The sequence below is a fragment of the Mustela nivalis genome (genome assembly GCF_964662115.1).
Source record: "Mustela nivalis genome assembly, chromosome: 6".
Classification (NCBI taxonomy): Eukaryota; Metazoa; Chordata; class Mammalia; order Carnivora; family Mustelidae; genus Mustela; species Mustela nivalis.
The window spans coordinates 103940315-103953419 of NC_139025.1; the positions used below are offsets into that span (position 1 = coordinate 103940315).

A 13105-nucleotide genomic window follows, 5' to 3' on the forward strand; every position below is an offset into this window, starting at 1 on the left:
GACTTGGCATCTGGGCCGAACTCCAACACCAGGATCCTATGTAAGTCCCTTTGGCCACTCTACTTCAATTTCCCCATAAGTTAAGAAGCCACAGTGGTAACAGCCCTATATAACTTAAAAAAAAAACCAACCCCCCCCCAAAAAATAAAGAAGAAGAAGAAGAAAAAAAGAACCAAACCCCAAAAGGTTATCAGTGGGAACCCAATGCCCAGCTTTAGAAAGTATACAGATTTAGGCTAGGTTTTATTTCATAAATGACTTCTTTTTAAAACCTAAATCCAAAAACTTGGTCCATTTCCTTTGAGTTGGCAGCTTATGGCTTATTTTGATGACCTGCTCTCTTCCATAGCCAGAACCTTAACCCTCAACCCCAAGCCAGCCTCCATCAAATGCCCCTTGCTCAGGCACATGAGAGAGGATTCTTCCCTGCACCTGACACAGGCCCAGCTGGCTGTCATCCTGGTAAACACAACAACAGGTTTCAGATTAGGAGCCATTAGAATCCCAGCATTGCGTCGATAACATCAATCCACAGGAATTTCAAGTTTTTATCCCTTGTTCTCTTAGAGAGCCTACAGGTAGTGAAGTTGAACCCCAGCTGCCTTGATGCCCCCTTCCCACTTAAGAATGCAAATGCTAAGAAGCAATGAGGCAGCCAAGAAGCAGAGAGGGCCACAGGCTGACCAGGCCCAGGCTGTGGGTGCCCCTGGGGTGTCACTTCTTCACATGCTTGATTGGTTGCCGGCTTCCTAACAACAGCTGACTGGGTCAACTGGAGACAGAGGACATTTTTAAACAGATGTTCTGGAATCTGTGGGCAGCGTTTCCATATAGCCACACCAAGCAACCACTATAAAGTCATTTCGATCTCTACTTACATTTTGAATGAACTGCCTGTGAAAAGATTTCTTGAAAAACGTCAAGATACAGATACAGTTCTCAATAAACAGCAGCTGTGTTCACTGGGATTCTTCTGCAAACTGAATCAATTACTACAGCCTGGGCAGTGGCCGCACTGCTGCCAAGGCAGAAGGTTCAAAATATCCAGGGATTTTCCACCTTCAATATCAAGGACTTTTAAAGCCACAGATGAAGGGGTCTACCCAACTCTGGGGGGAAAACTTAAACTCTAGATATCAATTGACAAATTTACTGTAATGTAGAGATCTTACTCAGATCTGGAATAGTCTATTGTAGAACAGTCTACCCCTCTGGGGCTGGTGAAAATTGTGAGGTTTCAGGAGCATGACTGATGGTCAGTGGTAAAGACCTTGGAACTCTATTGTGGGTGCCATTTATGGAATGCACCAGAGAGAATGGGATGGTTAATCTCTTCCATTCCCTGAGAAAATGAAGTATTTTAAGTGTCCCTTCATGAAGGCTGTCCTTCCCAGGCTAATAATTGGGCCTTCTGCAGAGCAAATTCATGGTCCCTCGAGCCAAGCCAAGAGAGAGTCCATCAAAGGAAAATGCAGAGCCATGACATGGGGCTGAACACAGAACATAACAATAAGACCATAAACACTGGAGCTCAAAAGGGAACAGAAGACACACAGGGGAGGAGAAAGGGGCAGATGGAACAGCAGGGAGCAGACAGAAAGACCCGACAGAACCTAGGCCTGTGGGTCAACAAGAAACACAGAGAGAAGCCCAGAGATTTAGGAAGCAGAGGGAGAGAAGCAGAACATACACAGCAGTGAAGGAAAATCTCTATCCAAAACAACTGGAAAAATGAAGAGGTCACTAGCTGATGTGGGGGAAGCTGCGAGAGGCACAGGTTTGGGGTGAAAACTCTCTAATGAGTTTCTTTGGGGGTATATTCAGTGGAGAAGTAAAACAGGGTCAAATACAAAACAGGACACATATTGGGGGGGAGAAGCTCATATTTCAATCCTTAGGACTAGAAAGATCATCTAGGGAAGTGAGGAAGAGAGAGACCAGAGGACGGAGTCCTGGACCAGGGTTCTAAAATCAGGACAGGAAGGGACTGGCCGGGAGGCCTAGTGGTAGGTGAAGAAGGAGAACCGAGAGGGCGGGCCCAGAAGAAGGTGCATCGAGCAGGAGGGAGAGAGCACCTGTGCTAAGTGATGATCACAGACCAAGGAAGATGTGGATGGAGAAACCACCGAATCTGGCAGGGAGGTCTCTGGGAGCTGAGGTAAGAAGCAGCTGGGGTAGGGGGCCAGGGGAGGTGGTAGCCAGAGTAGCAGGTTCAGGAGAAGGAAGAGAGGAGGGGCTGGCGGAGCAAGTGCAGGCTTGTCTCCCTGTCTCTTGGCAGGAGTGGAGCAACAGGCAATGACTCCCATTCATGCCCTTCAGGCTTTTTATCCAGAAATATGTACCATGTAGTTGCTACGAACTCCATATCTGCACAGCATCTGTACAGACAAGGTGTCCACCTGACAATGGCCCAAGAGATAGTCCCAAGACAGCTAAGTGCCCTTCCAGGAGGCAGGCACCTCAGCGTGCATGATCTCCATTCTGGGCCTGTAGGAGAAGAGCAGTAGGCAAGGCCATTCCAGGGAAGGGCGCTGGACTGGGAAGAAGCCTGGGGTGCAGGTCCCTTCCCAGGCCTGCCATTTTTCCTCCTTCTGCTCTTCAGAGAGCAGGGGTGCGACTGGCTCCCGTGAAAGGAGTTGCCCAGCAGACACACTGGATGCTTGGCCAACTCGTCCCACGGGATTCCCCTGTCCTCTCCTCGTAACATCTCACAGGACAAACCACAGAACGGAGACAACTATTCTTAGCTCCAAGTAGACATTCAGCACAAGGAGGGACACTAGAGATTCACTTTGAGACTCATGTTCTCAACTCTTCTACCACTTCGAATGTTACAACATGGCCGACGTAACACACAGAAACACCAAACCACCGACATCAGTCCCTCTCGGAGGATTGCTCAGTGGCCAAAAGACTAAAAGGCTCCAGTGTTACCATCTTACTCCAGGCTCTCAGTGTTCCCGACATGAAGCGTGGAAAAAGACCGATGATTTCCTTTGCGGGAGTGTTTTAGACATGCATAATCATGTATGTAACGATGCTTATCAACTACAAGGTTATACATTTGCATGTATGTGAAAGACACTGTATTTTTATCACGCAAGAAGATGATCCACGCAGGCAAACGTCAATGAGATCTGGAACCAAGACATGGTAACTTAACTGTAGTTACACAGGGAGCACGGCAGTGAGCTGTTTCTAGCCCCATGCACAGCACAGTGAGCTACTTGCAAAGCCGACACGTGCTGAAGTTAATAGTCTTGGCTTGTGGCAAAAAGATCACAAGACCAAAGCATACAGGAACATATGTTAAATAAGAATGAGTATGTGTTTTCAGCTCTTATGAGAAGTCTCACTATACATCCACTAAAGCCCTGAGAAAATCACACCGTGATCAAGACTAACGTTCTGTTCCCTCTCCAGGGAGATGTTCTCAGGGCACCGGTGCAGCCTACAAACGGAGCCTCATCTCCACTTCCCTGTACTCCAACCCTCTGGCTAATTCCTGCCTCTCCAGGCAGGAAGCCTAGAACAGAGGAACAGGTTTCCTTCTTTTTTGGTGTGGCTACCACAAGGCTCAAAGCCAAGTGCTTTGTAGTCTAACTCCTGTCTTTATTTTATGATCCTGTCCTTCGTTTCCGTTCACCCCAATCTGAATGTACGCTAGCTGGCTAGGTCTTAAGTCCTTTTTTGTTGTGGTTTGGGTTTCTTGCTAAAAGGCAGGGTATAAAGTTCATAAAAGATACATTCTTTTCCTTTTCATAATTTCTTCTCACTCGGACCATTTCTGTCCTGATTTTATGTATGAAGGTCACCTGGGGCCAACGTGGAACCTTTCTATGCCATCCATTGTGGTAGCTGAGCCAATGGAACCAGGGGTGAAACCCAGACATTCTCCTTTTAAAGTCAACACTTCTCGGTCCCAAGGAGCTGTAAACAGCTCAGGATAGTGGCAGCAGTGCCCAGGCTCTGGCCAGTCCACCCTGGAACAAACAAGTCCAGCTCAGCCAAGGGCTCCTCCTTGCCGAAGAAATGCCCGTCATTGGCCAGGATGAGCAGCCTCCCCTCGGATCTCTGCCCTTACCAGTGAGGGCTTTGAGGTGCTCCAACTCCATTTCTGCCTTACCCGTTCATGGCTCTGAGCTGGTTGTTTAACTGCAGCCTGCCTCACTTTCTTCCTCTTCCTAGTAACCTCCTAAGGTTACTGCAGAAATCTATGAACACAAGTCAAAGGCACAAAGTACCAGGTAAGGGTTTGTTATTACTCTTCTTAGCTGCAGGGGTTGGAGAAACACTGGAAGCAGCATACTCTATTCAGCCACTGTCTGAGCTGCAAAATTCCATCTGCTGTTTATTTTAGGTCTATTGTGTCGTAGACATGTTCACAGACATTACGGAGCAAAGATGACCGAGATCCCTGCGTAGACAGCACTCCCCTTCTAGTGACCCTGTTCACTGTTCAGCTCCTGTGTTCATCCTTGTTCAAGTCAATCAAATGGCTTTTTGGAGATGCAGAATTATCCAAGGATGAGCCATGAAGCCGAGTGTGTTTGTGGAACAAGGAACTCCTGCACTCAGGCTATCATGGACATCGGTCAGGTTCCCTTAGTCCAAGAGCCTCAGGGAGCAGAAGAGTACCCCGTGGTGTGGGTCAGGGCTGGCATCAAAGTAGACTCCTGCCCTGGGGCCTGTCAATTAACTCTGCCCAGACGCGACTTGGGAGAGGGGTCATGGGGCCCTGCATACTCCCCTGTAAGCAGAGGTGTCGTACTCAGCCGGCAGGACAACAGGGCCAGGCTCCCATGCCTCAGAGGGACCCCGGATCTTGAAGAAAGTAAGGATGGCCACCACCCCTCTCCTTTGTCTTCCTCCAGCCACTGGCTCTATTCTGACTCACTGGAAGACCACTGTACCCAGTAATGATGGCTGTACCTGCTCTCCCCTCAGCGGGCAGAATACAGCCCTGAGAACAGCAACATTTTATAACCAAAAGTCTGTATAAAACATAGGCCTATCATTCAGCTCAGTCTCCAGTGAACAATTCTGCTCTCCGCTAGAAATGCCAGGAAAGAGCTTCCTTTCTTTCCACCCCTTAACTACTCTTCCGCAAGGGAGGGAGGGGGAACAGCTCCGTCAATGAGTAAATAGCCATCCTATGAGAAGATCATAGTTCGCCAGAGGTGCCTCAAAAGCAAAAACCAGGGTCTTGCCCTCTATCTTGCTTTCCTGGGCTGTCTGTACTCAGGTGCCCTTGGGGCTCAGCTCAAACACAGAACTTTCAGTATCTGATACTTAGCCCACCAGATACTTCCAGGGGTCCATGTGTCACCATCTACCAGGGTGGGTCAACGCGACTTGTTCACTGGGAGCCAACTGCCTTTCATTCGGGGAGGAATGACGTCCCATTTTCATCCCACCTGCAGCCAGCTTCATCAGGGAGCCACATCTTCAGCCTTCCTGAAGAACCTGCCCCTCCCACACTGGGCCCCTCACACCTCCATCTTGCCAGCCAGCGAGAGCCCAGGAGGAGAGTCTGAGTAGCGAGGCTCCCCAGACAGTCCCTCACATTCACAACCCCGGAGCGAGAACTGCAGCTAATCCTAAACTCAGGGCAAACGGTACATAAACACGGCTGATGGGATTTCCTCCCCACAAAGAAAAAGACCAGGATGGTCATGCTCCCCTTGGGCATCCAGAGTGGGGAGACCAGAAGAGCAAGGAGAACATTCACAGAAGAAATCTCTCTTTAGTTCTTCGTGGAGGAAAGCCAGGACACTGCTCGACTCTGCATACCTCAACTAGAAATGACCGTTAAAAGGTCAGGCGATAAAGGAACAGAGAGGAAATGATTAACCACCCACACAGGTGTGAACTCAGCAGCAGTTGGGGCACGTCAATAAAAATTCCAGCTAAGGGGTTGGCACCCAGAGCTGCCTTGCAAATGCCCCATATGCCCCTTTACCCACTGGGCTACCGCTGAGGGTGCTCGCCCGCCCCCTAGGACACCTACACTGAGACACACACACACAAGGCGGCATCAGGGATACGTTTGCTGGGCCGGGTCTCCCTCCCTCACCGTCCTCCCACAGGAAGGACTGTACCATCTCAGCCCTAGTACAATGTCCGCCGCACAGGGGATGCTTAGGCAACGTTTGTGGAATTAAGATGTACTGCAGGGAAAGACATGAACAGATTTTTTTTTCTAAGTTAGTCATTAGGAATTATCCACCCTACTAGCATGACGAATGGATGGAGGACAGACACCCAGCACCCAGCAGGCCCTACTACTTCTACTCATCTACAACCTGTTCTGTGGACCATGGAAGCTTAACCTCGTGGCTTAGGAGATGAAGTTCTCCAGCCGCAAATGAGAACCTGGAAAAAGAACCCAGGCCATAATCAGTCGGGAACACGTGGAGGTCCCCTGAGGGCGGGGACCATGTGCCATGCTCACTGTAAAGCACCCGCCACAGAGAAGGGCTCAGGCTGTATTTAATGCATGGAGGGAGGGCCCAGCCAGCAGTCCCACCTCCAAGAACGAAGCCCAAGAGCGTGCCCACAATACGGAGTACACAATGATGGGAAAAGATTTGACAGTGTTTTCCATTTTCCGATGAAGAAACTGTCATCTTGAGATTAATGCTAGGAAATCACAACCAGACCTTCCTGTGCTGCCACAATCATCGGCTACGTACGCAGTCCAACTAGAAGTTGGATGCCTCCAACTTGCTCTCCCATTCCCACTCAGCTCTTGGCACGGGCGTATGAAATTCCATCAGAAAGGAGATCATTGGTCCTAAAGATGTCCTCCCGGTGAAATCTTGCTGCACTTAGTACTTCACGCTTAGTACCATCTAAAAATGTTGCATTTCAGAACTTACAGACAAATCGAGAGCTCCCCTTTATTAAAGATGATGCCTGATAACCAGGAAGTTCTAAGGAGTTGGGGGTTCCTACAGACAGATGCAGACCTCTGGCAGAGCTGATAAGGAGCAGAAGAATTGGGGAAAAGACCTGCTCAAGGAAGCGGAGCAGACATCTACGTGCTCGCAGTGTTCTAATGGTGCTGGGAGAGAATTTTAACACACACACAATTGTGAAAGGTGCAACTTATCAGGTCCGAACCCCACAGCCCCAGGGTCAGGGCCTCCCATCCCCTCATTTGCCTTCTCCCATTCACGCTGTAAGAACTTAAAATGTTAACAAAACTATGTATCCTCAGTTCCTACAAAACCACCTCCATTATTTTAGGCCTTGTGGCGTACCTCTGTCCGAAATGCACCAGCCACCCAGTTCTTCCCCCGTTACTCAACCTACAAGCCTAACATCGAGCTTGGCTTTCCTAAACTAGTCCTTCCAACCACCCCCCGTGCAGGATCCCACTCCTCTCCTAAGCCTGTGGAGTCCTCAGCCATAATCCGTGCTCCAGTGCCAGCCCTCCCCAGCTCAGGTCCCCATTGCAACAACCGGAGGTGTTCTGTCTAGTGTTTATCTGGCACCGGAGAGTCCCAGGGCCCTTCCACAGACTCACCTGGTATGCACAACAGCTTACAAAGTATAACAGATATATTTTTTTTTTAATGTTTGAATCCCCATTTCACAGATCGTCTGGGAGGATAGTGTATTTCTGTGGAATATGCCTTCATTTCCCTCAGATCACTAAGAAGGCTGCACCAGCTTTCCGGCAATGTCACTGTTCCCCTGTAGCTGCTGAGACAAAATAAATCATCCCCACGTCTTAGTCCCCCTGGAACCCACCTTGCAGTCCTGCTATTTGCTCCCTCTCCCAAGTTAGAGGACGAAGAAGGCTCCAAAGAGAATTCTGACTTCGAACTCTCAGACCCTAACTCATTCAAATGACTGGAGGCTATTTACAAAAATACATGGGACAGAAAAATAAAAGGTCAAGTCCAAGGAATAACAGAAGAAAAATGAAAGTGAAGGTCAAGACCAGGAGAACTCTGCATTATTTACTCTCTGTTGGGATAACTGGGAATACACTCATCCCCGTATTTTTTTTTTTCCTGACCCCTGGTGACAAGTCTGTAAAATCCCAGGAAAGCAGGTTCTCCAGGCTACGGACGCTGATAAACAGAAGCTCAGTCACTAAGGCAAACACCACGGGGATGGGTACAGATGGACTGGGTTTGACTTGGGAAAAATAGAGGGCTTTGTTCTGCAAGGATCTGGAAAAAAATATTCAGCATGTTGTACACTGAACCTGGAAGAATGAATGAAAAGAACTCCGAGTTCCTTCTCAGGTCCCCTTTCTCATGCTTGGGTTTTTTAATGCTAAAAAAGCATCCACTAGATCGAAAACTGTCTGCCAAAGCAGCCTGCACTTGGGCTGTGCAGCAACAGGGCACACCACCAGGCTTGCTTTCGGTTAAGGCACGGAGAAATCTCCTACTCCTTTCCTCCAAATCCTTTTCGCTATGGAGGTTTTCAGCACTGACCTCTGACCCGTGAGTTCAAGACTACAAACCCACAGCACCATCCATCACTGAAAGAGGCAACAGAATGTGGTTTTGGCAAGGGCGGACGCTGAGGAGAAAAGGGAATATTAAAAACATATTCTCGAGGCTTATCTATGTTAATCCATGAACCATAAATCAGAAGGGCATTTCTGTTAGAGCTCAGACCTAGAAATCTGGCACTTGTGTGGAGAACTGAACCAAAGCAAGGAACTTGATTGAAATACACGTTTCTGGAGACTCAGAGTCGAACCACAGTCCCAATCCAGCATTCACACACTAGATGAGATTTTTCCAGAATGTCCCCATTTTCTATGGGCACACATTTCAAGATCACCCTCCATTTTAGATCTGAAAATTGCCACGTCTCAGTTAAACTCAATCTAGCCTCTGGTATATCTCCATCTCAGACAGAGAAGTCGTCAAGTCCAGCTGTCTGCAGGGTACATAAATCTTTACTGCGGATTTCCCTTCTCAACGCAGGAACTAAAACATCTCTTTTTCCATTTTTTAATCAGCAGCAGCAAACATATAAAACCAATTATGTGCCTGCGTGGATTCTAAACCCTTTCTGTACATCAGGTCACCAGCTCTTCAACATCATGCCATGCTAAGGAAGACAGATATCCCCCAAGTAAGGTGACCAGGACACTGTGGTTATGGGATTTGATAGAGGGGGCTCTGCCTCCTACTGTGTGTTAAAACGGGAAGACGTCATGGAAAAATGAACATAGTGCTTGTTAGAAAAGCAGTAAAATGGGTGAAATGTATATATTGTTCAGGCTTTTGTTAGTAACTGAATTGTCATGCGTTGCGTTCTGACAAGTCACTCAACAGTTCAGTTAGAGAAGTCCTATCTGCCCTGGATCATCAGGCTTAGGAGGTAACGTCTCTGAAGTAACAGGCGTCCACAGGAGAAGGGGAGGCTTAAACCCTAATCTGTCATTATCCATGCTTCGGTGAATGGTCCCACCCCACCCAAACATAAGCCATGTTAACATCTTGACAATCTTCCTCTGTTTATGCTTAATTTCATGTGGCTGAGACGACACGCTCTATGTAATTCTGTATTCTGATGTTTCCCCCATTGCAATTACACAATAATCTTTTCCCACAGGATTGTACAGTTTCTAGAAACTTTTTAAAAATAGATACATGATATTACAGTGTAAGCCATCATAATTTACTCAGCTCTAGCTTTGTTTTTGTATGTATCAGCCACTTGTGAGTTTTCACTATTATAAACTAAGACAGCAATACGATTTTTCTATTTAAAAATTTTTATTCTTTCATATTTGCTTAAGCTAGACTTTTTTTTTTTTTAAAGGAATCATCAGTATTTTTAAGGAGCAACCCAGAAGATATTAAGACAATAAAAAAATCTGAGTCTACAGATTATCAGTTTGATTTATGGGTTAGCTAAATGAACATGCATTAACAACCAAGAAAGCCAATAATCAATCTAGATTTTATAGTTCAATCTAGTCCACAGAATGATCCTGCTAGCAAGGGCTCAGGCTGCAAGGGACCATATCAAAAGACAGAATTGACAACAGGCATGACCAGGGGGAAAACATCTGGCATGGGTAATAAGCCAGATTCACAGAAAAGATGCAGAGGAAAGATAGATGTTTAACATAAATTCTAAAATATGTTGCTAAGAATAGAAGTGACAGAAGAAAGGACTGGACTAGACTCTACTAAAGAAAATAGTGGACATACACAGTAATTATCAATGCTTTGCTTTCTGTCAGCTCAAGTTTTTAGAACTGCCTTGTGGATCAGACCAGAATTACAAAAAAAAAAAAAAAAACACTATCTAAATTGAAGTACTCTGACAGAGTACCAGTTTCCTATACTTACTAAAGCCAAACCCAAAGTCTTGCCAATATTATCAGTGAGTTATGGATAAGATTTACATTTCCAAATACTGGAACCAAATCAAATTTAGATCGATACACCTAAATATTACTTCATCAAGAGCACAGGGAAGAAACAAACATGTCCTGTGGGCAAGGACATTACATGGTAAACTCTTCACAGCACAGTTGAGTGTGTCCCAGTATTTTAAACTACTGTTTTTAAGATAGTGTTGCATGTATAATCCGTGTCTACAACCTGGAATAATTCTTGGAAAACAATTTCAAAACCATGTAAAACTTAGGATAAAGCTGGAAAAATAAAAGGAATGCAGAAACCAATCAAGAGTGGGAAACAGGGGCGCCTGGGTGGCTCAGTGGGTTAAGCTGCTGCCTTCGGCTCAGGTCATGATCTCAGGGTCCTGGGATCAAGTCCCACATCGGGCTCTCTGCTCGGCGGGGAGCCTGCTTCCTCTCTCTCCTCTACCTACCTGTGATCTCTGTCTAATAAATAAATAAAATCTTTAAAAAAAAAAAAAACTGCCTTAAAAAAAAAAAAGAGTGGGAAACAAAGGGTAAGGATCCTTTTTTTAAAAATTTTTATTTTTTATTTTTTATTTATTTTAAATTTTTTTTTAAATTTTTATTTATTTGTTTGACAGGCAGATTACAAGTAGGCAGAGAGGCAGGCAGATAGAGAGAGAGGAGGAAGCAGGCTCCCCGCCGAGCAGGAAGCCCGATGCGGGGCTCAATCCCAGGACCCTGGGACCATGACCTGAGCCGAAGGCAGCGGCTTTAACCCACTGAGCCACCCAGGTGCCCTCAAAGGGTAAGGATCCTTAAAGAAATGGCAGGACTGAAGAATTTCCTGACTTTGTAAGTGTGAGTGCGTCTTCTACAGCAATTGTGCTACAGTATTCCATCATAACAGTGATGGCTGGTAAAACGGATACCCATCCTCAGATACAACACCCAACGTAGTGTTATTGGTTGCACTGTTTCCTCCCCCCCTAATATTCATATGGTGAAGTCCTAACCCCCAGAACCACAGAATGGGACCTTGCTTGGACAGGATATTTATAATCAGGTTAAAACAAGGTCATTAGGGTGAGCCCTAATCCAAAATGACTGATGTCCTTATAGAAGGGGGAAATGTGGACACAGAGACACACACAGAGGGAAGGCAGTGTGAGGAGACACTGGTAGAACATGGCGGCTAAGCCAAAGAGAGGGGCCTGGAATAGACGCTCCCCGCTCTCAGCCCTCAGAAGCTCACCCTGATCTGGGACTTCCAGCATCCACAACTCAGAAACAATAGATTTCCATTGGTTAACCCACCAGTGTGTGGTTCTTCATTATGGCTGCCCTCAGTAAACTAATACACCAAGCTAATTACGGTTCAACTCAGATTTCAATTAGTATAATTCTCTTAAATACAGGAAATCAGTAACCATTTTGGCACAAACTAACAATATAGTCAAATATATGTAATTATCTACAGGGAAATTATATATATGCTGTGCTTATTAACATGCACACGTAGGCATGGATGCAGATATTGGTGTAGGCACAACGCACGGGCATATTGGTATGATAATTTCTATCCACAGTCACAACAGTACTAGGTCGTGCTGGGGTTGGGGAGGGCTCTTAAGCTGGGGACATCTACCGGGGTCTTACTTCATTACCACCAAACAAAACTAACTGAGGCATAGACAATGCTTATCACTGTAGGATGGTGGGACAAAAGATGTGTAGTACTTAGGATTCCTGTAGCAAGCATGGAAGAGATTGTAAGCATTTTATTGGTGCGGTAAAACTTATTTTTTGAATTTGACTGACTGGCTTTGGTCATAGCACACACTTTTCTTTAGGAATTAAATAAATTCTATTACCACACAAGTTCAGTTTCAGTTATTCTAATTCTGATAAAACAGAATGATTATCTTCCTTGTGACATCATCCCTTCCCTTGTATAAAGAAACAGGAAGCTCCCCAGGCCTTTTGATGCCAAGCAATTCAATATTTCATTCCTCAAATGACTCATTTTCATGACCTTCTATAGAATCTTCTCTCATATTCAACCAAATACACTGAGATGTAGACCTACTTATCTAGGGCACAAATATCTCATGGACACAGCAAGAATCCAGACCCATGGCTATAATGAAAGCAAGAGAGGGGGCCGATAAGTAGTTAATCAGTAATTATTTACCCATCATTGATAATGTACAGGACACTGTCTTGAGAGCTTCAGGGAATAAATGAGATGGAACAAGGCTGGTGCTGAATTCGGGGGGCTTCTGCCATCACAGCACACGTATGACCCACATCCAGAGAGAAGACCCTTTTAAGAGGTAACCAAGAAGCTGAGGCAACAACAATGACAACAACAACAAAGTAGAGGGATGCATGACTGGCTCAGTCAGGAGAGCCTGGGACTCTGGATCTCAGGGTCATGAGTTTGAGCCCCATATTGGGTGCAGAGATGAATAGGGAAAGAAAAGTAGACACAATGGCAAGAGGACCAGAAGGATCCATGGGATGAAGACAAACTTTGGGTCAAATCAGTTAAGAATAACATCGGGCTGAGGGTGAGATAAAAGTTCAGCTTTACACAATGGACAGGACTGGGTAGATGAGGGAGAAGGGTAGTGGTCCAGATGGCATCAAAAAAAGTTACCCTTCCACCCTGGGGAAGCCTATCCTTTGTTCATGACTCGCATGTTTGTCACACCTTCTATTCCCCTCGCAGACGGTACTCAACACCCA

The 13105-nt window shown here is 46.1% G+C and overlaps 1 protein-coding gene across 3 annotated transcripts in view; it reads right to left on the reverse strand.

Annotated features, from left to right (window-relative positions):
* The window catches only part of TLN2 (talin 2), a 422410-nt gene that overhangs the window by 199156 nt on the left and 210149 nt on the right, over positions 1 to 13105 (reverse strand). The gene's annotated exons all lie outside the window — the stretch shown is intronic.